The sequence below is a fragment of the Hemitrygon akajei genome, chromosome 31 (assembly GCF_048418815.1).
Source record: "Hemitrygon akajei chromosome 31, sHemAka1.3, whole genome shotgun sequence".
Classification (NCBI taxonomy): Eukaryota; Metazoa; Chordata; class Chondrichthyes; order Myliobatiformes; family Dasyatidae; genus Hemitrygon; species Hemitrygon akajei.
The window spans coordinates 3414260-3440091 of NC_133154.1; the positions used below are offsets into that span (position 1 = coordinate 3414260).

At 50.5% G+C, this 25832-nt stretch overlaps 1 protein-coding gene across 1 annotated transcript in view; it reads right to left on the minus strand.

Moving 5' to 3' along the window:
* The window catches only part of LOC140719443 (perforin-1-like), a 42975-nt gene extending 31059 nt beyond the window's left edge, over positions 1–11916 (minus strand). The window contains exon 1 of the mRNA XM_073034116.1: positions 11814–11916. The gene's annotated coding sequence lies outside the window, so the exon portion shown is untranslated. The remainder of the gene's footprint in view (positions 1–11813) is intronic.
* Between the last annotated feature and the right edge of the window lie 13916 nt (positions 11917–25832).

Genomic DNA, 25832 nt, shown 5'->3' on the forward strand with positions numbered 1-25832 from the left:
AAGGGGAGAGAGGTTGAAAGATGGTGAGGGAGAGAGAGTTTGAGAGATGGAGAGAAGGGGAGAGAGGTTGAGAGACGGAGAGAAGGGGACAGAGAGTTTGAGAGATGGAGAGAAGGGGAATAGAGGTTGAGAGAGGGAGAAGGGGAGAGAGAGGTTGAGAGATGGAGTGAAGGGGAGAGAGTGGTTGAGAGATGGAGAGAAGGGGAGAGAGAGGTTGAGAGATGTGGCGAAGGGGAGAGAAAGTTTGAGAGATGGAGAGAAGGGGAGAGAGAGGTAGAGAGATGAATGGGAGAGAGAGTTTGATAGATGGAAAGAAGTGGAGAGGCAGTTTGAGAGATGGAGAGAGAGGTTGAGAGATGGAGAGAAGGGGAGAAATGTTGAGAGATGGAGAGAAGGGGAGAGAGGTTGAAAGATGGTGAGGGAGAGAGAGTTCGAGAGATGGAGAGAAGGGGAGAGAGAGGTTGAGAGATTGAGAGGATGGGAAAGAGATGTTGAGAGATGGAGAGAAGGGGAGAGAGAGTTTGAGAGATGGAGTGAAGGGTAGAGAGAGGTTGAGAGATGAAATGGAGAGGGAGTTTGAGAGATGTAGAGAAGGGGAGAGAGAGGTTGAGAGATGAATGGGAGAGAGAGTTTGATAGATGGAAAGAAGTGGAGAGGCAGTTTGAGAGATGGAGAGAGAGGTTGAGAGATGGAGAGAAGGGGAGAAATGTTGAGAGATGGAGAGAAGGGGAGAGAGGTTGAAAGATGGTGAGGGAGAGAGAGTTTGAGAGATGGAGAGAAGGGAGAGAGAGTTTGAGAGATGGAGAGAAGGGGAGAGAGAGTTTGAGAGATGGAGAGAAGGGGAGAGAGAGGTTGTGAGATGGGGAGAAGGGGAGAGTGGTTGAGAGATGGAGAGAAGGGGAGAGAGAGGTTGAGAGATGGAGAGAAGCGGAGAGAGGTTGAAGGATGGAGAGAGGAGAGAGTTTGAGAGATTGAGAGCAGGGGAGAGAGAGGTTGAGAGATGGAGAGGAGGGGAGAGAGTTTGAGAGATGGAGAGGAGGGGAGAGAGAGGTTAAGAGATGAAAGGGAAAGAGAGGTTGAGAGGTGGTTAGAAGGGGAGAGAGGTTGAGAGATGGAGAGAAGGGGAAAGAGAGGTTGAGAGATGGAGAGAAGGGGAGAGAGAGGTTAAGGGATGGAGTAAGAGAGAGAGAGGTTGAGAAATAGAGAGAAGGGGAGAGACAGATTCTGAGATAGAGAAGTGGAGAGAGACGCTGAGAGAAGGAGAGAGAGGTTGAGAGATGGAGAGAAGGGGAGATTGAGGTTGAGAGATGGAGTGAAGAGGAGAGAGAATTTGAGAGATGGAGAGAAGGGGAGAGAGAATTTGAGAGATGGAGTGAAGGGGAGAGAGAGGTTGAAAGATAGAGAGAAGGGGAGAGAGAGGTTGTGAGATGGAGAGCAGGGGAGAGACAGGTTGTGAGATGGAGAGAAGGGGAGAGCGTGTTTGAGAGATGGAGAGAAGGGGAGAGAGAGTTTTAGAGATGGAGAGGAGGGGAGAGAGAGTTTTAGAGATGGAGAGGAGGGGAGAGAGAGGTTGAGAGATGGAGAGAAGGGGAGAGAGTGAGAGATGGAGAGGAGGGGAGAGAGAGGTTGAAGAGATGGAGAGGAGGGGAGAGAGAGGTTGAGAGACGGAGAGAAGGGGAGAGAGAGTTTGAGAGATGGAGAGAAGGGGAGAGAGTGGTTGAGAGATGGAGAGAAGGGGAGAGAGGTTGAAAGATGGTGAGGGAGAGAGAGTTTGAGAGATGGAGAGAAGGGGAGAGAGGTTGAGAGACGGAGAGAAGGGGACAGAGAGTTTGAGAGATGGAGAGAAGGGGAATAGAGGTTGAGAGAGGGAGAAGGGGAGAGAGAGGTTGAGAGATGGAGTGAAGGGGAGAGAGTGGTTGAGAGATGGAGAGAAGGGGAGAGAGAGGTTGAGAGATGTGGCGAAGGGGAGAGAAAGTTTGAGAGATGGAGAGAAGGGGAGAGAGAGGTAGAGAGATGAATGGGAGAGAGAGTTTGATAGATGGAAAGAAGTGGAGAGGCAGTTTGAGAGATGGAGAGAGAGGTTGAGAGATGGAGAGAAGGGGAGAAATGTTGAGAGATGGAGAGAAGGGGAGAGAGGTTGAAAGATGGTGAGGGAGAGAGAGTTCGAGAGATGGAGAGAAGGGGAGAGAGAGGTTGAGAGATTGAGAGGATGGGAAAGAGATGTTGAGAGATGGAGAGAAGGGGAGAGAGAGTTTGAGAGATGGAGTGAAGGGTAGAGAGAGGTTGAGAGATGAAATGGAGAGGGAGTTTGAGAGATGTAGAGAAGGGGAGAGAGAGGTTGAGAGATGAATGGGAGAGAGAGTTTGATAGATGGAAAGAAGTGGAGAGGCAGTTTGAGAGATGGAGAGAGAGGTTGAGAGATGGAGAGAAGGGGAGAAATGTTGAGAGATGGAGAGAAGGGGAGAGAGGTTGAAAGATGGTGAGGGAGAGAGAGTTTGAGAGATGGAGAGAAGGGAGAGAGAGTTTGAGAGATGGAGAGAAGGGGAGAGAGAGTTTGAGAGATGGAGAGAAGGGGAGAGAGAGGTTGTGAGATGGGGAGAAGGGGAGAGTGGTTGAGAGATGGAGAGAAGGGGAGAGAGAGGTTGAGAGATGGAGAGAAGCGGAGAGAGGTTGAAGGATGGAGAGAGGAGAGAGTTTGAGAGATTGAGAGCAGGGGAGAGAGAGGTTGAGAGATGGAGAGGAGGGGAGAGAGTTTGAGAGATGGAGAGGAGGGGAGAGAGAGGTTAAGAGATGAAAGGGAAAGAGAGGTTGAGAGGTGGTTAGAAGGGGAGAGAGGTTGAGAGATGGAGAGAAGGGGAAAGAGAGGTTGAGAGATGGAGAGAAGGGGAGAGAGAGGTTAAGGGATGGAGTAAGAGAGAGAGAGGTTGAGAAATAGAGAGAAGGGGAGAGACAGATTCTGAGATAGAGAAGTGGAGAGAGACGCTGAGAGAAGGAGAGAGAGGTTGAGAGATGGAGAGAAGGGGAGATTGAGGTTGAGAGATGGAGTGAAGAGGAGAGAGAATTTGAGAGATGGAGAGAAGGGGAGAGAGAATTTGAGAGATGGAGTGAAGGGGAGAGAGAGGTTGAAAGATAGAGAGAAGGGGAGAGAGAGGTTGTGAGATGGAGAGCAGGGGAGAGACAGGTTGTGAGATGGAGAGAAGGGGAGAGCGTGTTTGAGAGATGGAGAGAAGGGGAGAGAGAGTTTTAGAGATGGAGAGGAGGGGAGAGAGAGTTTTAGAGATGGAGAGGAGGGGAGAGAGAGGTTGAGAGATGGAGAGAAGGGGAGAGAGTGAGAGATGGAGAGGAGGGGAGAGAGAGGTTGAAGAGATGGAGAGGAGGGGAGAGAGAGGTTGAGAGACGGAGAGAAGGGGAGAGAGAGTTTGAGAGATGGAGAGAAGGGGAGAGAGTGGTTGAGAGATGGAGAGAAGGGGAGAGAGGTTGAAAGATGGTGAGGGAGAGAGAGTTTGAGAGATGGAGAGAAGGGGAGAGAGGTTGAGAGACGGAGAGAAGGGGACAGAGAGTTTGAGAGATGGAGAGAAGGGGAATAGAGGTTGAGAGAGGGAGAAGGGGAGAGAGAGGTTGAGAGATGGAGTGAAGGGGAGAGAGTGGTTGAGAGATGGAGAGAAGGGGAGAGAGAGGTTGAGAGATGTGGCGAAGGGGAGAGAAAGTTTGAGAGATGGAGAGAAGGGGAGAGAGAGGTAGAGAGATGAATGGGAGAGAGAGTTTGATAGATGGAAAGAAGTGGAGAGGCAGTTTGAGAGATGGAGAGAGAGGTTGAGAGATGGAGAGAAGGGGAGAAATGTTGAGAGATGGAGAGAAGGGGAGAGAGGTTGAAAGATGGTGAGGGAGAGAGAGTTCGAGAGATGGAGAGAAGGGGAGAGAGAGGTTGAGAGATTGAGAGGATGGGAAAGAGATGTTGAGAGATGGAGAGAAGGGGAGAGAGAGTTTGAGAGATGGAGTGAAGGGTAGAGAGAGGTTGAGAGATGAAATGGAGAGGGAGTTTGAGAGATGTAGAGAAGGGGAGAGAGAGGTTGAGAGATGAATGGGAGAGAGAGTTTGATAGATGGAAAGAAGTGGAGAGGCAGTTTGAGAGATGGAGAGAGAGGTTGAGAGATGGAGAGAAGGGGAGAGAGAGGTTGAAAGATAGAGAGAAGGGGAGAGAGAGGTTGTGAGATGGAGAGCAGGGGAGAGACAGGTTGTGAGATGGAGAGAAGGGGAGAGCGTGTTTGAGAGATGGAGAGAAGGGGAGAGAGAGTTTTAGAGATGGAGAGGAGGGGAGAGAGAGTTTTAGAGATGGAGAGGAGGGGAGAGAGAGGTTGAGAGATGGAGAGAAGGGGAGAGAGTGAGAGATGGAGAGGAGGGGAGAGAGAGGTTGAAGAGATGGAGAGGAGGGGAGAGAGAGGTTGAGAGACGGAGAGAAGGGGAGAGAGAGTTTGAGAGATGGAGAGAAGGGGAGAGAGTGGTTGAGAGATGGAGAGAAGGGGAGAGAGGTTGAAAGATGGTGAGGGAGAGAGAGTTTGAGAGATGGAGAGAAGGGGAGAGAGGTTGAGAGACGGAGAGAAGGGGACAGAGAGTTTGAGAGATGGAGAGAAGGGGAATAGAGGTTGAGAGAGGGAGAAGGGGAGAGAGAGGTTGAGAGATGGAGTGAAGGGGAGAGAGTGGTTGAGAGATGGAGAGAAGGGGAGAGAGAGGTTGAGAGATGTGGCGAAGGGGAGAGAAAGTTTGAGAGATGGAGAGAAGGGGAGAGAGAGGTAGAGAGATGAATGGGAGAGAGAGTTTGATAGATGGAAAGAAGTGGAGAGGCAGTTTGAGAGATGGAGAGAGAGGTTGAGAGATGGAGAGAAGGGGAGAAATGTTGAGAGATGGAGAGAAGGGGAGAGAGGTTGAAAGATGGTGAGGGAGAGAGAGTTCGAGAGATGGAGAGAAGGGGAGAGAGAGGTTGAGAGATTGAGAGGATGGGAAAGAGATGTTGAGAGATGGAGAGAAGGGGAGAGAGAGTTTGAGAGATGGAGTGAAGGGTAGAGAGAGGTTGAGAGATGAAATGGAGAGGGAGTTTGAGAGATGTAGAGAAGGGGAGAGAGAGGTTGAGAGATGAATGGGAGAGAGAGTTTGATAGATGGAAAGAAGTGGAGAGGCAGTTTGAGAGATGGAGAGAGAGGTTGAGAGATGGAGAGAAGGGGAGAAATGTTGAGAGATGGAGAGAAGGGGAGAGAGGTTGAAAGATGGTGAGGGAGAGAGAGTTTGAGAGATGGAGAGAAGGGAGAGAGAGTTTGAGAGATGGAGAGAAGGGGAGAGAGAGTTTGAGAGATGGAGAGAAGGGGAGAGAGAGGTTGTGAGATGGGGAGAAGGGGAGAGTGGTTGAGAGATGGAGAGAAGGGGAGAGAGAGGTTGAGAGATGGAGAGAAGCGGAGAGAGGTTGAAGGATGGAGAGAGGAGAGAGTTTGAGAGATTGAGAGCAGGGGAGAGAGAGGTTGAGAGATGGAGAGGAGGGGAGAGAGTTTGAGAGATGGAGAGGAGGGGAGAGAGAGGTTAAGAGATGAAAGGGAAAGAGAGGTTGAGAGGTGGTTAGAAGGGGAGAGAGGTTGAGAGATGGAGAGAAGGGGAAAGAGAGGTTGAGAGATGGAGAGAAGGGGAGAGAGAGGTTAAGGGATGGAGTAAGAGAGAGAGAGGTTGAGAAATAGAGAGAAGGGGAGAGACAGATTCTGAGATAGAGAAGTGGAGAGAGACGCTGAGAGAAGGAGAGAGAGGTTGAGAGATGGAGAGAAGGGGAGATTGAGGTTGAGAGATGGAGTGAAGAGGAGAGAGAATTTGAGAGATGGAGAGAAGGGGAGAGAGAATTTGAGAGATGGAGTGAAGGGGAGAGAGAGGTTGAAAGATAGAGAGAAGGGGAGAGAGAGGTTGTGAGATGGAGAGCAGGGGAGAGACAGGTTGTGAGATGGAGAGAAGGGGAGAGCGTGTTTGAGAGATGGAGAGAAGGGGAGAGAGAGTTTTAGAGATGGAGAGGAGGGGAGAGAGAGTTTTAGAGATGGAGAGGAGGGGAGAGAGAGGTTGAGAGATGGAGAGAAGGGGAGAGAGTGAGAGATGGAGAGGAGGGGAGAGAGAGGTTGAAGAGATGGAGAGGAGGGGAGAGAGAGGTTGAGAGACGGAGAGAAGGGGAGAGAGAGTTTGAGAGATGGAGAGAAGGGGAGAGAGTGGTTGAGAGATGGAGAGAAGGGGAGAGAGGTTGAAAGATGGTGAGGGAGAGAGAGTTTGAGAGATGGAGAGAAGGGGAGAGAGGTTGAGAGACGGAGAGAAGGGGACAGAGAGTTTGAGAGATGGAGAGAAGGGGAATAGAGGTTGAGAGAGGGAGAAGGGGAGAGAGAGGTTGAGAGATGGAGTGAAGGGGAGAGAGTGGTTGAGAGATGGAGAGAAGGGGAGAGAGAGGTTGAGAGATGTGGCGAAGGGGAGAGAAAGTTTGAGAGATGGAGAGAAGGGGAGAGAGAGGTAGAGAGATGAATGGGAGAGAGAGTTTGATAGATGGAAAGAAGTGGAGAGGCAGTTTGAGAGATGGAGAGAGAGGTTGAGAGATGGAGAGAAGGGGAGAAATGTTGAGAGATGGAGAGAAGGGGAGAGAGGTTGAAAGATGGTGAGGGAGAGAGAGTTCGAGAGATGGAGAGAAGGGGAGAGAGAGGTTGAGAGATTGAGAGGATGGGAAAGAGATGTTGAGAGATGGAGAGAAGGGGAGAGAGAGTTTGAGAGATGGAGTGAAGGGTAGAGAGAGGTTGAGAGATGAAATGGAGAGGGAGTTTGAGAGATGTAGAGAAGGGGAGAGAGAGGTTGAGAGATGAATGGGAGAGAGAGTTTGATAGATGGAAAGAAGTGGAGAGGCAGTTTGAGAGATGGAGAGAGAGGTTGAGAGATGGAGAGAAGGGGAGAGAGAGGTTGAAAGATAGAGAGAAGGGGAGAGAGAGGTTGTGAGATGGAGAGCAGGGGAGAGACAGGTTGTGAGATGGAGAGAAGGGGAGAGCGTGTTTGAGAGATGGAGAGAAGGGGAGAGAGAGTTTTAGAGATGGAGAGGAGGGGAGAGAGAGTTTTAGAGATGGAGAGGAGGGGAGAGAGAGGTTGAGAGATGGAGAGAAGGGGAGAGAGTGAGAGATGGAGAGGAGGGGAGAGAGAGGTTGAAGAGATGGAGAGGAGGGGAGAGAGAGGTTGAGAGACGGAGAGAAGGGGAGAGAGAGTTTGAGAGATGGAGAGAAGGGGAGAGAGTGGTTGAGAGATGGAGAGAAGGGGAGAGAGGTTGAAAGATGGTGAGGGAGAGAGAGTTTGAGAGATGGAGAGAAGGGGAGAGAGGTTGAGAGACGGAGAGAAGGGGACAGAGAGTTTGAGAGATGGAGAGAAGGGGAATAGAGGTTGAGAGAGGGAGAAGGGGAGAGAGAGGTTGAGAGATGGAGTGAAGGGGAGAGAGTGGTTGAGAGATGGAGAGAAGGGGAGAGAGAGGTTGAGAGATGTGGCGAAGGGGAGAGAAAGTTTGAGAGATGGAGAGAAGGGGAGAGAGAGGTAGAGAGATGAATGGGAGAGAGAGTTTGATAGATGGAAAGAAGTGGAGAGGCAGTTTGAGAGATGGAGAGAGAGGTTGAGAGATGGAGAGAAGGGGAGAAATGTTGAGAGATGGAGAGAAGGGGAGAGAGGTTGAAAGATGGTGAGGGAGAGAGAGTTCGAGAGATGGAGAGAAGGGGAGAGAGAGGTTGAGAGATTGAGAGGATGGGAAAGAGATGTTGAGAGATGGAGAGAAGGGGAGAGAGAGTTTGAGAGATGGAGTGAAGGGTAGAGAGAGGTTGAGAGATGAAATGGAGAGGGAGTTTGAGAGATGTAGAGAAGGGGAGAGAGAGGTTGAGAGATGAATGGGAGAGAGAGTTTGATAGATGGAAAGAAGTGGAGAGGCAGTTTGAGAGATGGAGAGAGAGGTTGAGAGATGGAGAGAAGGGGAGAAATGTTGAGAGATGGAGAGAAGGGGAGAGAGGTTGAAAGATGGTGAGGGAGAGAGAGTTTGAGAGATGGAGAGAAGGGAGAGAGAGTTTGAGAGATGGAGAGAAGGGGAGAGAGAGTTTGAGAGATGGAGAGAAGGGGAGAGAGAGGTTGTGAGATGGGGAGAAGGGGAGAGTGGTTGAGAGATGGAGAGAAGGGGAGAGAGAGGTTGAGAGATGGAGAGAAGCGGAGAGAGGTTGAAGGATGGAGAGAGGAGAGAGTTTGAGAGATTGAGAGCAGGGGAGAGAGAGGTTGAGAGATGGAGAGGAGGGGAGAGAGTTTGAGAGATGGAGAGGAGGGGAGAGAGAGGTTAAGAGATGAAAGGGAAAGAGAGGTTGAGAGGTGGTTAGAAGGGGAGAGAGGTTGAGAGATGGAGAGAAGGGGAAAGAGAGGTTGAGAGATGGAGAGAAGGGGAGAGAGAGGTTAAGGGATGGAGTAAGAGAGAGAGAGGTTGAGAAATAGAGAGAAGGGGAGAGACAGATTCTGAGATAGAGAAGTGGAGAGAGACGCTGAGAGAAGGAGAGAGAGGTTGAGAGATGGAGAGAAGGGGAGATTGAGGTTGAGAGATGGAGTGAAGAGGAGAGAGAATTTGAGAGATGGAGAGAAGGGGAGAGAGAATTTGAGAGATGGAGTGAAGGGGAGAGAGAGGTTGAAAGATAGAGAGAAGGGGAGAGAGAGGTTGTGAGATGGAGAGCAGGGGAGAGACAGGTTGTGAGATGGAGAGAAGGGGAGAGCGTGTTTGAGAGATGGAGAGAAGGGGAGAGAGAGTTTTAGAGATGGAGAGGAGGGGAGAGAGAGTTTTAGAGATGGAGAGGAGGGGAGAGAGAGGTTGAGAGATGGAGAGAAGGGGAGAGAGTGAGAGATGGAGAGGAGGGGAGAGAGAGGTTGAAGAGATGGAGAGGAGGGGAGAGAGAGGTTGAGAGACGGAGAGAAGGGGAGAGAGAGTTTGAGAGATGGAGAGAAGGGGAGAGAGTGGTTGAGAGATGGAGAGAAGGGGAGAGAGGTTGAAAGATGGTGAGGGAGAGAGAGTTTGAGAGATGGAGAGAAGGGGAGAGAGGTTGAGAGACGGAGAGAAGGGGACAGAGAGTTTGAGAGATGGAGAGAAGGGGAATAGAGGTTGAGAGAGGGAGAAGGGGAGAGAGAGGTTGAGAGATGGAGTGAAGGGGAGAGAGTGGTTGAGAGATGGAGAGAAGGGGAGAGAGAGGTTGAGAGATGTGGCGAAGGGGAGAGAAAGTTTGAGAGATGGAGAGAAGGGGAGAGAGAGGTAGAGAGATGAATGGGAGAGAGAGTTTGATAGATGGAAAGAAGTGGAGAGGCAGTTTGAGAGATGGAGAGAGAGGTTGAGAGATGGAGAGAAGGGGAGAAATGTTGAGAGATGGAGAGAAGGGGAGAGAGGTTGAAAGATGGTGAGGGAGAGAGAGTTCGAGAGATGGAGAGAAGGGGAGAGAGAGGTTGAGAGATTGAGAGGATGGGAAAGAGATGTTGAGAGATGGAGAGAAGGGGAGAGAGAGTTTGAGAGATGGAGTGAAGGGTAGAGAGAGGTTGAGAGATGAAATGGAGAGGGAGTTTGAGAGATGTAGAGAAGGGGAGAGAGAGGTTGAGAGATGAATGGGAGAGAGAGTTTGATAGATGGAAAGAAGTGGAGAGGCAGTTTGAGAGATGGAGAGAGAGGTTGAGAGATGGAGAGAAGGGGAGAAATGTTGAGAGATGGAGAGAAGGGGAGAGAGGTTGAAAGATGGTGAGGGAGAGAGAGTTTGAGAGATGGAGAGAAGGGAGAGAGAGTTTGAGAGATGGAGAGAAGGGGAGAGAGAGTTTGAGAGATGGAGAGAAGGGGAGAGAGATGTTGAGAGATGCGGCGAAGGGGAGAGGAAGGTTGAGAGATGCGGCGAAGGGGAGAGAGAGGTTGAGAGATGGAGATAAGTGGAGAGAGAGGTTGAGAGATGGAGTGAAGGGGAGAGAGGTTGAGAGACGGAGAGAAGGGGACAGAGAGTTTGAGAGGGAGAGAAGGGGAATAGAGGTTGAGAGATGGAGAGAAGGGGAGAGAGAGTTTGAGAGATGGAGAGAAGGGGAGAGAGATGTTGAGAGATGCGGCGAAGGGGAGAGGAAGGTTGAGAGATGCGGCGAAGGGGAGAGAGAGGTTGAGAGATGGAGTGAAGGGGAGAGAGTTTGAGAGATGGAGAGAAGGGAGAGAGAGTTTGAGAGATGGAGAGAAGGGGAGAGAGAGTTTGAGAGATGGAGAGAAGGGGAGAGAGATGTTGAGAGATGCGGCGAAGGGGAATAGAGGTTGAGAGATGGAGAGAAGGGGAGAGAGAGTTTGAGAGATGGAGAGGGGAGAGACAGTTTGAGAGATGGAGAGAAGGCGAGAGAGAGGTTGAGAGATGGAGTGAAGGGGTGAGAGTGGTTGAGAGATGGAGAGAAGGGGAGAGAGAGGTTGAGAGATGTGGTGAAGGGGAGAGAAAGGTTGAGAGATGGAGAGAAGGGGAGAGAGAGGTAGAGAGATGAATGGGAGAGAGAGTTTGATAGATGGAAAGAAGTGGAGAGGCAGTTTGAGAGATGGAGAGAGAGGTTGAGAGATGGAGAGAAGGGGAGAAATGTTGAGAGATGGAGAGAAGGGGAGAGAGGTTGAAAGATGGTGAGGGAGAGAGAGTTTGAGAGATGGAGAGAAGGGGAGAGAGAGGTTGAGAGATGGAGAGGATGGGAAAGAGATGTTGAGAGATGGAGAGAAGGGGAGAGAGAGTTTGAGAGATGGAGTGAAGGGTAGAGAGAGGTTGAGAGATGAAAGGGAGAGGGAGTTTGAGAGATGTAGAGAAGGGGAGAGAGAGGTTGAGAGATGGAGAGAAGGGGAGAGAGAGGTTGTGAGATGGGGAGAAGGGGAGAGTGGTTGAGAGATGGAGAGAAGCGGAGAGAATTTGAGAGATGGAGTGAAGGGGAGAGAGAGGTTGAAAGATTGAGAGCAGGGGAGAGAGAGGTTGAGAGATGGAGAGGAGGGGAGAGAGTTTGAGAGATGGAGAGGAGGGGAGAGAGAGGTTAAGAGATGAAAGGGAAAGAGAGGTTGAGGGGTGGTTAGAAGGGGAGAGAGGTTGAGAGATGGAGAGAAGGGGAAAGAGAGGTTGAGAGATGGAGAGAAGGGGAGAGAGAGGTTAAGGGATGGAGTAAGAGAGAGAGAGGTTGAGAAATAGAGAGAAGGGGAGAGACAGATTCTGAGATAGAGAAGGGGAGAGAGACGCTGAGAGAAGGAGAGAGAGGTTGAGAGATGGAGAGAAGGGGAGATTGAGGTTGAGAGATGGAGTGAAGAGGAGAGAGAATTTGAGAGATGGAGAGAAGGGGAGAGAGAATTTGAGAGATGGAGTGAAGGGGAGAGAGAGGTTGAAAGATAGAGAGAAGGGGAGAGAGAGGTTGTGAGATGGAGAGCAGGGGAGAGACAGGTTGAGAGATGGAGAGAAGGGGAGAGAGTGTTTGAGAGATGGAGAGAAGGGGAGAGAGAGTTTTAGAGATGGAGAGGAGGGGAGAGAGAGTTTTAGAGATGGAGAGGAGGGGAGAGAGAGGTTGAGAGATGGAGAGAAGGGGAGAGAGTTTGAGAGATGGAGAGGAGGGGAGAGAGAGGTTGAAGAGATGGAGAGGAGGGGAGAGAGAGGTTGAGAGACGGAGAGAAGGGGAGGGAGAGTTTGAGAGATGGAGAGAAGGGCAGAAGGAGGATTGGACCACACAAGGTGGGGTAGCATTTGCCGAATGGACACCCTCCTACCCCTGACAAAGAGAAGTGGGCCTACCTGTCGCTGTTCTTCCAGGAACTTTGAGCTTCTCCCAGATCTGCTCCAGCAGGGACCTGTCTTCTCGCCTCCCACTGCCCCTTTGTGGCTGAGGTCTGTCTCAGCCCTGACTCCAGGTTCTGAGCTACTGAGAGAGTCACGGACCTTATTAAGTTTCAGAACATGTCGTCAGGAGGGGAGGGGCTGTCTTGAGGAACACACACTCATGGGCTGCCTCAGTCATGGAAACGAGAAGTAACAATGGGAGGCTTAAACGCAGGACTTGTTTCTCTGGTGACTCCTTCCTTCCCTCCTGCTCTGGGTAGGAAAGGGCTTAGCGGGGAGGGAAACATAGAGTATGGGGGAGGTGAGATGAGGCAGTTTGTCGCATCAGAGTTGTTGGTTACAAGCAACATTTTATCAAATGGATGGATTACTGGGAGATGAGATGGAAAGATGGATAGAGATAGTGAGAGAGAGAGAGAGTGAGGGAGAATGATGGATAGACAAATAAATGAAGTAGATTGAAAGAGCTAGAGAAAGAAGAAGAGACAAGAGAGAAAGAGGGAGGAGGGAGAGAAATAGAGCGGGAGAGATCACATAATGAGGGGGAGGGAGGAGTGTCTAGATGTTGAGGGGCAGTCAAGGAAGGAGGAGGGAGAGACTGTTGGAAAGGCAAGAGTAGGCCGGTAAATTTGGATTCAGGATTAGCTTGCCCCTAGAAGGTAAACGATACAATTGGAAAGTGTTTATTCTGGCTGTTGGTCTGTGATCGATGGTTTTCCACAGGGATATCTGCAGTTGTTTGAAATATATAGAAACAATTTTGAATAAAAGGGAGATGGGCTGGTGAGTTCACACATGTGAGGTGTTGCACTGTGATGAGTTAAACCAGAGCAGGACTCACACAGTAAACAGTAAGGCCCTACTGTGTTCTTGTGAATCTTTCCTTGCAGTAGTGTGGAGACTGGAACTAATCTCAATTCTCCAAGTGCAACCTAATCAACGTCTTGTACAATTAGAACACCTTCTTAAATAGAGGCAGAATGATTGCCCCTCGCCTGCCCTCCAGACCTTGCCTGTGACACAAAGATACGAGCTAAGGTCCCAACAATCTCATCTCTTGCCTCCTTCAATAACTGGGGTAAATCTCATCAGTGCTCTTATCCACCTTAATACTCATTAGGAGGCCCAACCTTTCCTCCTCCTTGACCTCTAAACACCCTAACGTATTTATACACTCAGCACTGATCTCCTGGTCGTCCATGTCCTTTTTCTTCGTAAAAACTAAGGCAAAGAACTCATTAATACCTCATTCATGTTGTCTGCATCCAAACAAATGTTCCTCCCTTTATCCTTGCGTGGTGCTACCCTCTCCCTAGTTATCCTCTTGCTCTTGATGTTTGCATAGAATGCCTTCTGATTCTCCTTAATCCTACTTGCCAAGGACTTCCCCTGTTTCCTCCTGGCTTTCCCAATTCCCTTCTCGAGTTCTTTTCTGGCTTCTTTGTAATCCTCATGTGCTCCATTTGATCCAAACTTCAGAAGCTTTACGTATTTTCCTTTTTCTTCTTGACTGAATTCTTCACCCCTCTGGATGTCCAAGATTCTCTAATCTTTCCATTCCCATCCTTCCTTCTAACAGGAACATACCTTTCCTGTACTCTGTGCAATTGATCTTTGAACACCCTCCGCTTGTATGAAGTAGACTTGCCAAATAAAAGTTGTTCCCAATTAACACGTATAGTTTCTGCCAAATGCCCTCGTAATTTGCCCTACTTCAATTTAAGATTCTCCCACAAGAACCATACTTATCCTTATCTGTAGCTATCCTGAAAGTGAAGGAGTTGTGGTCACTGTTCCCTAACTGACCACCCACTGAAAGGTCAGTCGTCCGGCCAGGCTGATTACCCAACACCAGGCCCAGTGCAGCTCCTCCTCCCATTGGACCGCTCACTTCTAGAAACCATTGTAGGTAATAAGTGTGCTCCTGGTTCCAAGAACAGTGTCGATCTACAGGCAGAGTGTGATGGAGATTGTGATGAGATATCACACATGCCTGGACCCAAAACTGTCTGGTTTCTCAAAAACAAAAACACATCAATGTACTCAGTCTCTCTCTCTGAGGGACAGATCTGTACACTGACCAGTGTCTCTCAGTCCCTCTCTCTCAGGGGGAGATCTGTACACTGACCGGTGTCTCTCAGTCCCTCTCTCTCAGGGAGATCTGTACACTGACTGGTGTCTCAGTCCCTCTCTCTCAGGGGAGATCTGTACACTGACCGGTGTCTCCCCGACTCTCTGACTCGGGGGAGAACTGAACATTTACTGGTGATTGTGTTTCTCTGCCATCTGTCATTTTGACCTTTTTGTTCAGCAAGGAGTGTTGTGGTCAGGGTTTCTTTTTCTTGCACCTTCCGCTCCCTCCGCAGCCTATGGTATTTATCACCCTCCTGGTGTCACTTTGCATTGTTGTGACTCCAGTCTTGCTGACCACCACCTCCACACAGACAATCTCTGATTTATCACCAGACAATCTCATACTGAGGCTTCAGTCCTGTCCCAATGGCCACGGATACTGGTAGAGTTTAATTTGAGGCTGCACAAGTCAGTTCTAATTTGAGCTTCGTTTTAAGTCAAACACCAATGCCATGCTGATTCTGGGCCTAGGTAGCAGGTGATGGCTGGTTCTGGGCCTAGGTAACGGGTAATGGCTATTTCTGGGTCTAGGTAATGGGTGATGGCTGGTTCTGGGCCTAGGTAGCAGGTGATGGCTGGTTCTGGGCCTAGGTAACGGGCAATGGCTGGTTCTGGGCCTAGGTAATGGGTGATGGCTTGTTCAGGGCCTCGGTAGCAGGTGATGGCTGGTTCTGGGCCTAGGTAACGGGTGATGGCTGGTTCAGGGCCTAGGTAACGGGTGATGGCTGGTTCTCGGCCTAGGTAACAGGTGATGGCTGGTTCTGGGCCTAGGTAACGGGTGATGGCTGGTTCTGGCCTAGGTAACAGGCAATGGCTGGTTCTGGGCCTAGGTAATGGGTGATGGCTGGTTCTGGGCCTAGGTAACAGGTGATGGCTGGTTTTGGGCCAAGGTAATTTCCCACCCACAGGCCGTTTCTCCAGTCTCACAGGCTGTTTCCGGAAGTGAGACATGATGGGAAAGTGAGGGAGCTTTGGCACCCGGTGAAGGGTGGAGAGAAAATGGGCTGTGTTGTCTTCAGATTTGTGGGCAATTGGGGCCCAGACACCTGCCCCCTCCATCAGGATCCAGGAGACTGTCTGTCCCAGAGGTGTTAACTCGTGTCTCCCATCCTTAGATCACAGCAACCAGTAGCAGGGTTGGGGGAGGCACAGTCAGTGGATCAGCCCCTTCACACCTCCCCCTCCCACCTCCAGCCTTCTCTGTGTGGAGTTTGTATGTTGACCCTGTGACTGTGGGACTCCCCAGCAATGAATCGGTTTCCTCCCACCCCCACGAAACCCAGGCCATTGGTTAAGTCAGTGAGGGTAGAACCCTTGGGGTGGGGGAGGGGAAGCTGATGGAAATGGGTTGAGTCAGTGTAGATTCCCAGACCCCTCAGATAATGGTGGGGGTCTGTGGCACAGAAAGGGTCGGGAACCTCTGGGGTAGATGGTTGCTTGCTGGGCCGTACAGTCTCACTGGGTTAAAGGACTCAACTCTGAGCTGTCTGATTCTGGGATCAGTGTGGAGTTACGAAACTGACCCTTATGCAGGTCTCTGAACAGTAGCCAGGGTGTGGGCTACAAATTATAACGGGAGAAAGAAAAGGCGTGTCAAAAGGGCAATGTTACAATGGTCATCGGGGACTTTTCAGAATCAGAATCAGGTTAATTATCACCGGCATGTGTCCTGAAATCTGTTAACTTAGCAGCAGCAGTACAATGCTTCATAATCTAGCAGAGAGAAAATAAATAAATGAACAAATAAATAAACCAATTACAGTATACATATATTGAATAGATTAAACATCATGCAAAAAACAGAAATAATATATACTGTATTGTAAAAGTGTTTATGGGTTCAATGTCCATTTAGAATCGAATGGCAGAGAGGAAGAAGCTGTTCCTGAATCGCTGGCTGTGTGCCTTCAGGCTTCTGTACCTCCTACCTGATGGTAACAGTGAGAAAAGGTATGCCCTGAGTGTTGGAGGTCCTTAGTAATGGACGCTGCCTTTCTGAGACACCGCTCCCTAAAGATGTCCTGGGTACTTTGTAGGCTAGTATCCAAGACGGAGCTGACTAAATTTACAACCCTCTGCAGCTTCTTTCAGTCCTCTGCAGTCGCCCCTCCGTACCAGACAGTGATGCAGCCTGTCAGAATGCTCTCCATGGTACATCTATAGAAATTTTTGAGTGTATTTGTTGACATACCAAATCTCTTTAAACTCCTAATGAAGTACAGTCGCTGTCTTGCCTTCTTTATAGCTGCATCGATATGTTGGGACCTGCTTAGGTCTTCAGAGATCTTGACAGCCAGAAACTTGAAATTGCTCACTCTCGAGATTTGATTAGGAAGTTTAAGGTAAAGGAACCCTGAGGAGTCAGTGATCATAATATGCACCCTGCAGTTTAAGAGGGAAGAGATAAAGTCTTGTGCATCAGCATTATGGTGGAGTAAAGGGAATTACAGAGGCATGAGACAGGATCTGGCCGAAGTTGATTGGAAGGGACAATAGCACGGATGGAGGCAAAGCACAATGGGTGGTGTTTCTGGGACCAATTCAGAAGGCACCAGATAGAAACGTTCCAAAGGGAGAATGAGGCAACTGTGGTTGACAAGGGGTATCAAAGAGAGGGCATACAATATAACAAAAGAAGTGGAAAGTTAGAGGATTGGGAAGCTTTTAAAACCACCAGAAAACAACTAAAAAAGTAATAAGGAGCGAAAAGATGAATGATGAACGTTAACATAGCCAGTCATATCAAAGAGGACACCAAAAGTTTTTTTCAAATATACAAAGAGTAGAAGAGAGATGAGATTGGCTATCAGACCGCTGGAAAATAATGCTGGAGAGGTAATAATGGGGACAAATAAATGGTGGACGTAGTTAAGTATTTGGCATCAGTTTTCACTGTGGAAGACACCCATAGTATGCAGGAAATGCATGAGCATCGGGACAGACGTGAGTGTCGTTGCTATTACTGAGGAGAAGGTGCTTGGGAAGCTGAAAAATCTGAGGGTAGACAAGTCACCTGGTCCAGACTGGTTACATCCCAGGGCCTGAAAGGATTGAGGTGGCATTAATCTTCAGAAACCACTGGATTCTGGAATGGTTCTGCAGGACAGGAAAATTGCAAATGTCACTCCACTCCTTAAAAATGGAGAGAGGCAGAAGACAGAAAATTATAGGCCAGTTAGCATGACCCGTAAATGGGGTGCCCCCATGGGGAACACGGTGACGCGGAGGGTGACAGGGAGACCCTTGTGAAGAGGAGGGTGATGTGGAAGGCGGTGGAGGGTGTGGTGACAAGGAGACGGTGATGGTGGTGAGTGTGAAGGGCTTGTGACACTGAGCTGAGGAGGTCAGCCAGGTAGAGGCTCCACATTCAGAGGGTTCTACCTCATATAATTCTCCTTACACACAGACTCAACGCCGTGTGACCGAGGGGGGTCCTGTTGCCACTGTGGTGGAGCCGGGATGGGACGGAAAGTGGGAATGTTGGCTCCCGGCCAGCACCCAGTCAGGCAGTGCCAGTGAGCGCCAGGTACCAGGGAGCAGTTTGGCTGGAGTTTCGATGGGGTGTTAGAAACATAGAAAACCTACAGCACAATACAGGCCCTTCGGCCCACAAAGTTGTGCCGGAACATGTCCCTACCTTAGAAATTACTGGGCTTACCCATAGCCCTCTATTTTTCTAATCTCCATGTACCTGTCCAGGAGTCTCTTAAAAAACCCTATTGTATCTGCCTCCACCACCGTTGCTAGCAGCCCATTCCACATGATCAATACCTCTCATTATCTTATACACCTCTATCAGGTCACCTCTCATCCTCCGTCGCTCCAAGGAGAAAAGGCCGAGTTCACTCAACCTATTCTCATAAGGCATGCTCCACAATCCAGGCAACTTCCTTGTAAATCTCTGCACCCTTTCTATGGCTTCCACATCCTTCCTGTAGTGAGGTGACCACAACTGAGCACAGTACTCCAAGTGGGGTCTGACCAGGGTCCTATACAGATGCAACATTACCTCTCGGCTCCTAAATTCAATTTCACTATTGATGAAGGCCAGTACTCCATACACCATCTTAAAGGATGTTGGCGTGCAAGGTGGTGGACGTGGAACGTTGGGAATGTGTCCGTTTGGGAACTGCTCTCTCTGCAGGAACTCACTGATAGGGGTGCATGAAAGAGCCTCCCCCTGGCCATGGTGGACTGGCTGAGCCGTCCTCCGAGTTCAGCAGGTCGGTCAGCTCCAGTGTGGATAACAAGCCGGAGTGTTGGCCCTAAGGCTCCCAAGCAGTCAGCGGAGTTCACATTTGCAGGCTCAAAATCCAAGGTCGTGACCTTCGCCACCCACAGACCGTCATCGGCCACGGGTTCCGCTGCCATCTGAAGGATTCCTCCCCCACCCCCGGCTCCCCTGTTCTCTGCCCATTTGGACCGGATGACCACTACCGCTGACTTGTACAGACTTTCGGAACTGGGGCTGGGCGGCTCCGTCAAAGACGTGGCGGCCATCGGCACTGGCCAGGCTGCCTCAGGAGGTGTCACTGCCGAGGATGTGAAAGGCTGAGTGTGGAGTCGTGGTGGCCTCCGGCTGGTACAACTGGTGCAAGAAGAAAGCCTCAACCCTGAACCACCGCAACAGCTTCCATAAGTCTTCAGTGAGAGGCTGCAGAAGCAGTTGTGATCCGTGGAGCTGGAGTTCAGGGGCATCGCACAGGTCTCCAGCAGTTTGTTCCTGACATTATCTTCATCGTAGACTTCAGGATGAGTTTTAGGGCCTTTGACGGCTACTACCTCACCCAGGTCCAATCTGGTGTTGTCAGCCAGCACTGAAGTCTGAGGATAGTTTGGCAATTTCCCCTTAGATAGGGGTCATGGTTGGGACACAAGGGTGGGTCCCTGGACCCCTGGATTGGACAGAGGGTGATGTGACAATTACAAGGTTCTAGAGAAGGGTGTGTCTCCTAGGCCCCAAATAACTCCTCTCCTCCCCCACACCCCAACCGTCCAGTCTGGTTTTGGCATCTGTTCCTCACGCCCATTCCCACCGGGAATTCTGTGAGTCCCCACATTACTCCAACAGGCAAGGGTGATGGAACTGAGAAGGTTCAAGGTCTGTGGGTTGGGGAGTGATGCACCATCAATAACTCTCCGAGACGTGAGGCGAGATATTGGCTTTTATTGACTGGAAGAAAGAACAAGCAGTAATTGACCACCATGCTACATCCTGGAGACTGAGGGCAGGGCTCAGGCCTCAATCGCCTTTATACCAGGGTCTGTGGGAGGAGCCATGGTCAGTGGGAGGAGCCACAGGAGCAGTCAGCAGGGGGGGGCATGTCCAGACAGGTATATGTAGTTCACCACAGGGAGGGAGGGGAGGGGTGGAGAGACAGAGGAGAGAGAGAGAGAGAGAGAGAGAGAGAGAGAGAGAGAGAGAGAGAGAGGAAAAGGGAGAGGGCGAGGGAGGGAGGGAGAGAGAGACACAGAGAGAGGAGAAGTTCAAGGTCGGGGAATTGTCTTGAGAGTGTGCGCAGGACAGAGAGAGAAATCGTCGGCCCACAATGATCCTAATTTAAAATGTACACCATTTCATCTAATTTGTACACAAGGCTGGTGGGGCATGAGGTTTTCCCCCAGAGACTGCCGTCTTTTAAAACATTTTATTTCTCACGAGGTATGAAAAGCGGAATATTCTGAGCGCGACATCAAAATGATCTGTCATCCAGCAAGTGACCAGCAGGTGACAGGGTTGTCCACAAAATTAGAGGGACCTGTCATTGCAGGAATACACCAGTAGGTGGGGGTATTTCCACAAAAAGAAACACTCAGACCCCTTTTCTTGCAACACACACAAAATGCTGGTGGAACCCAGCAGGCCAGGAAGAAGCTCAGTCGACGTTTCGGGCCGAGACCCTTCGTCAGGACTGCGGGGCCGAGACCCTTCGTCAGGACTGCGTTCCACCAGCATTTTGTGTGTGTTGCTTGCATTTCCAGCACCTGCAGATTTCCTCGTGTTTGCGAAGACCCTTTTCTTGTGGCAAATGACCACAGAGTGGGTGTGTTATCCTCAAAATAAAATATCTGGAAATAGCCAGGGGTGGTAACGGGGATAAGCTCCCATTACCTATTAAATGCTCCCAATTGCGTGCGCCTCAAATTGCCTCTGACAACCAAATCCAGTTCCTGGCCTTCATGTGTGGCTTAGCTACTAATCCTGGAGGAACCGTTTCTACTGACAGAAGGGGCAAAGGTGGGTTACTGGCACCTTAAAACCAGTCGCTTCGGGCAAATGCGGTTCATCAGCTGTGGTTGGCAGCTCATCTAGCAGAGGGAAAAACTCTGATCTTAAATCTCTGCTGCCTTCTGGCTGTACCCACCAATGGGGAAGGTTCTGGGAGTAAACCCGGAGGGAAAAAATCCGAAGGGGTGTCCCTAAGGCAGTCCTACATTGAGTTGAACGCTGACTGGCAACTCCTGTGACACTGCTGATTCCAAACTGCATCGGTCTCTGCCGTTCCTTTGGGTTCATCAGATGAGTGGAGAGGGGGAGCTTACTACATGGACAAACAGCTTGCTCTCCATATCCTCCTGCACAGGCTTGCGTATCTAGACAGGTAGGACGCCATATCCGTGATCAAATCTGACCGAGGGAGGCCTCAGATGCTCGAAATCTTGAGCAACACACACACACACACACACACCCCCCCCCCCCCCCCCCCCCCCCCCCCTGCTGGAGAAACTCAGCAAGCCAGGCAACATCCACCGATAGGGGAAGAAATCATCGACCCTGTCATTGCGGCAGGACACCACCGGGTGGGGGTATTGTCCACAAATCCCAGAGCTGCGGCCACACCGGCCGAGTTTCCTTCTGCCCCCTGCTGTTGGCCGGCTGCTACTGCAGGAACTGGACAAGGGAAGGAACACAAAGTACACTGCAGATGCTGGGGTCAAAGCAACACGCAGAACACGCTGGAGGAACTCAGCAGGTCGGGCAGCATCCGTGAAACGAGCAGTCATCGTTTCAGGCCGTGACCCTTCATCAGGACTAGGGACAAGGGAAGGAGTCACATACATTACACTGACAATGTGCTGGAGGAACTCGTGGCTCACCTGCGTAGAGGTTTGGAGTTGAAACCCTCCATCGGGGCCAGTTGCTTCAAATTCCAGCATCTGTAGTCTCTTGTTTCTCCTCGGGCTCTATTTTTTCACTCTCACAACCCTAAAACTTCAGACGACCCAACCCACAGCTCAGTACGTTGAGTTTTTAATTTGTATCTGCGTGAGATCGCCGGATTGTTAGTGTCTGGCCAGGTACCAGTGGCCGTCTCTCTCATTCAATATCCAGACGAGGACACCGTGTCAATGTGTGAAACACAATAAAATCCAGAAAGTGGCTTCATAAATCAACCGAAACTCATGAGGGCAGGATGAGTTGTGGAGGCTTTACCTGCTTTTGACCTTTGACCCTTGTTCAGTGTGAAAGTTTTATTTCACTGTGGAAAATTAACTTCCCTTTTAAGTTATACAATGAATCTGAACATGTTGAGTCACCGTGGCGTCACAGGAAGATAGGGTCATAAAGAAAGGTTTGGCAGATTGGCCTTCATAAATCAATGTTTTGAGGACAGGAGATGGGATGTTATGTTAAAGTTGCATAAGATGTTGGTGAGGCCTAATCTGGAGTATTGTGTACAGCTTTGGTCACCTGTCTACAGAGAAGATGTAAATAAGGTTGAAAGAGAACAGAGAAAATTACAAAGCTCTTGCCAGGTCTCAAAGAGTGGAGTGACATTTGTGATTTTCCAGTCCTGCAGAACCACTCCAGAGTCCAGTGATTCTTGGAAGATCGCTGCTAATGCCCCCACGATCTCCTCAGCCACCTCTTTCAGAAGCCTGGAGTGTAGTCCATCTGGTCCAGGTGACTTGTCTATATTTAGATCTTTTCAGCTTCTGAGGCACCTTCTCCTTAGAAACAGTCCTGTGGCCTTTTTGACATACTACTGGTGTCTTCCACAGTGAAGAGAGACGCAGATTACTTAAGTATATTCACCATTTCTTTCTCCCTCATTGCTACCATCTCCCTCTCCAGTGGTCCAATGTCCACTCTTGCCTCTCTTTTACTCTCTACGTATCTGAACAAAATGTTTGCAATCCTCATAGTGTCTATTATTTTCTGACTTTTCTTTATAATTCACCTTTTCTCTCCTTATTACTTTTCAGTTGTTTCCTGTTGGTTTGAACAGGTTCCCAATCCTCTAACTTCCCACTACTTTTTCTATATTATATGCCTTTTCTTTTGCTTTTATGCTGTCTTTAATTTTCCTTGTCAGCCACAATTGCTTCGTCCTCCCTTTAGAATACGTCTCCCCTGAGGTGTATCTTCCTGAGCCTTTCAAAATGCTCCCAGAAACTCCAGCCATTGCTGTTCTGCCGAAATCCCTGCTAGTGTTCCCTTCCAATCAACTTTGGCCACTCCTCTCTCATGCCTAGTAGCTCCCTTTACTCCACTGTAGTACTGTTACATCTGATTTTAACTTCTCCTTCTCAAGCTGCAGGGTAAATTCTCTCATATTATGATCACCGCCTCCCAGGGTTTCTTTACCTGAAGCTCCCTACTCAAATCCGGTCCATTACATAACAACAATTGCCTTTTCCCCTGTGTGCTCAACCATGAGCTGCTCTAAAAAGTCATCTCGTAGGCATTCTACAAACCCCCCTGATTTTCCCAGTCTACCTGCATATTGAATTCCCCCATGCCTTTCGCAATGTTGCCCTACTGACACGCCTATTCCATCTCCCATTGTAATTTGTAGACCACACCCCGGCTATTGTTCGAGGCCTGTTTGTATAAATCCCATCAGGGTCTTTTCACCGTTGCAGTTTCTTAACTCTATCCACAACAATTCTACAATTTCCAAACTTATGTCACCTCTTTCTAAGGCTTTGATTTCACTTTCTACCAACAGAGCAACCCCACCCCCACCCATTGCCCACTGGGTGCCAGAGGACTCTGACTTTCCCAATGTGTCTCACCTCCAGAAACAGCCTGTGAGTGTGGGGAAACGGCCTGGGGGTGGGAAATTAGCAGCATGAATGGACAGCCCAGACCCCACCCCACACTCCCTCACTGAGGACATGACGCCTGAGCAGAACTGACAGCACTGAGGGCACAGGAGAGGAACTGAGAGACACCGGTCAGTGTACAGATCTCCCCCTGAGAGAGACGGGCTGAGAGACAGCGGTCAGTGTACAGATCTCCCCCTGAGAGAGAGGGACTGAGAGACACCGGCCAGTGTACAGATCTCCCCTGAGAGAGAGGGACTGAGAGACACCGGTCAGTGTACAGATCTCCCCCTGAGAGAGAGGGACTGAGAGACACCGGTCAGTGTACAGATCTCCCCCTGAGAGAGAGGGACTGAGAGACACCGGTCAGTGTACAGATCTCCCCCTGAGAGAGAGGGACTGAGAGACACCGGCCAGTGTACAGATCTCCCCCTGAGAGAGAGGGACTGAGAGACACCGGTCAGTGTACAGATCTCCCCCTGAGAGAGAGGGACTGAGAGACACCGGTCAGTGTACAGATCTCCTCTGAGAAAGAGGGACTGAGAGACACCGGTCAGTGTACAGATCTCCCCTGAGAGAGAGGGACTGAGAGACACTGGTCAGTGTACAGATCTCCCCCTGAGAGAGAGGGACTGAGAGACACCGGTCAGTGTACAGATCTCCCTGAGAGAGAGGGACTGTGAGACACCGGTCAGTGTACAGATCTGCCCTGAGAGAGAGGGACTGAGAGACACCGGTCAGTGTACAGATCTCCCACTGAGCGAGAGGGACTGAGAGACACCGGTCAGTGTACAGATCTCACCCTGAGAGAGAGGGACTGAGAGACACCGGTCAGTGTACAGATCTCCCCCTGCGAGAGAGGGACTGTGAGACACCGGTCAGTGTACAGATCTCCCCCTGAGGCAGAGAGGGACTGAGAGCCACAGGTCAGTGTACAGATCTCCCCTGAGAGAGAGGGATTGAGAGACACCAGTCAGTGTACAGATCTCCCCTGAGAGAGAGGGATTGAGAGACACCAGTCAGTGTACAGATCTCCCCTGAGAGAGAGGGACTGAGAGACACCGGTCAGTGTACAGATCTCCCACTGAGCGAGAGGGACTGAGAGACACCGGTCAGTGTACAGATCTCACCCTGAGAGAGAGGGACTGAGAGACACCGGTCAGTGTACAGATCTCCCCCAGAGAGAGGGACTGAGAGACACCGGTCAGTGTACAGATCTCCCCCTGAGAGAGACGGACTGAGAGACAGCGGTCAGTGTACAGATCTCCCCCTGAGAGAGAGGGACTGAGAGACACCGGCCAGTGTACAGATCTCCCCTGAGAGAGAGGGACTGAGAGACACCGGTCAGTGTACAGATCTCCCCCTGAGAGAGAGGGACTGAGAGACACCGGTCAGTGTACAGATCTCCCCCTGAGAGAGAGGGACTGAGAGACACCGGTCAGTGTACAGATCTCCCCCTGAGAGAGAGGGACTGAGAGACACCGGCCAGTGTACAGATCTCCCCCTGAGAGAGAGGGACTGAGAGACACCGGTCAGTGTACAGATCTCCCCCTGAGAGAGAGGGACTGAGAGACACCGGTCAGTGTACAGATCTCCTCTGAGAAAGAGGGACTGAGAGACACCGGTCAGTGTACAGATCTCCCCTGAGAGAGAGGGACTGAGAGACACTGGTCAGTGTACAGATCTCCCCCTGAGAGAGAGGGACTGAGAGACACCGGTCAGTGTACAGATCTCCCTGAGAGAGAGGGACTGTGAGACACCGGTCAGTGTACAGATCTGCCCTGAGAGAGAGGGACTGAGAGACACCGGTCAGTGTACAGATCTCCCACTGAGCGAGAGGGACTGAGAGACACCGGTCAGTGTACAGATCTCACCCTGAGAGAGAGGGACTGAGAGACACCGGTCAGTGTACAGATCTCCCCCTGCGAGAGAGGGACTGTGAGACACTGGTCAGTGTACAGATCTCCCCCTGAGGCAGAGAGGGACTGAGAGCCACAGGTCAGTGTACAGATCTCCCTGAGAGAGAGAGGGACTGTGAGACACCGGTCAGTGGACAGATCTGCCCTGAGAGAGAGGGACTGAGAGACACCGGTCAGTGTACAGATCTCCCACTGAGCGAGAGGGACTGAGAGACACCGGTCAGTGTACAGATCTCACCCTGAGAGAGAGGGACTGAGAGACACCGGTCAGTGTACAGATCTCCCCCTGCGAGAGAGGGACTGTGAGACACCGGTCAGTGTACAGATCTCCCCCTGAGGCAGAGAGGGACTGAGAGCCACAGGTCAGTGTACAGATCTCCCCTGAGAGAGAGGGATTGAGAGACACCAGTCAGTGTACAGATCTCCCCTGAGAGAGAGGGATTGAGAGACACCAGTCAGTGTACAGATCTCCCCTGAGAGACAGGGACTGAGAGACACAGGTCATTATACAGATTTGTCCCTGAGAGAGAGGGACTGAGAGGCATCGGTCAGTGTACATATCTCCCCCTGAGAGAGAGGGTCTGAGAGACACCGGTCAGTGTACAGATCTCCCCTGAGAGAGAGGGACTGAGAGACACTGGTCAGTGTACAGATCTCCCCCTGAGAGAGAGGGACTGAGAGACACCGGTCAGTGTACAGATCTCCCCCTGAGAGAGAGGGACTGAGAGACACCGGTCAGTGTACAGATCTCCCCCAGAGAGAGAGGGACTGAGAGACACCGGTCAGTGTACAGATCTCCCCCGAGAGAGGGTCTGAGGACATTGATGTGTGTCACGTGAACCCAGTCAGTACAGAGTGCAGGCAAGGGTAA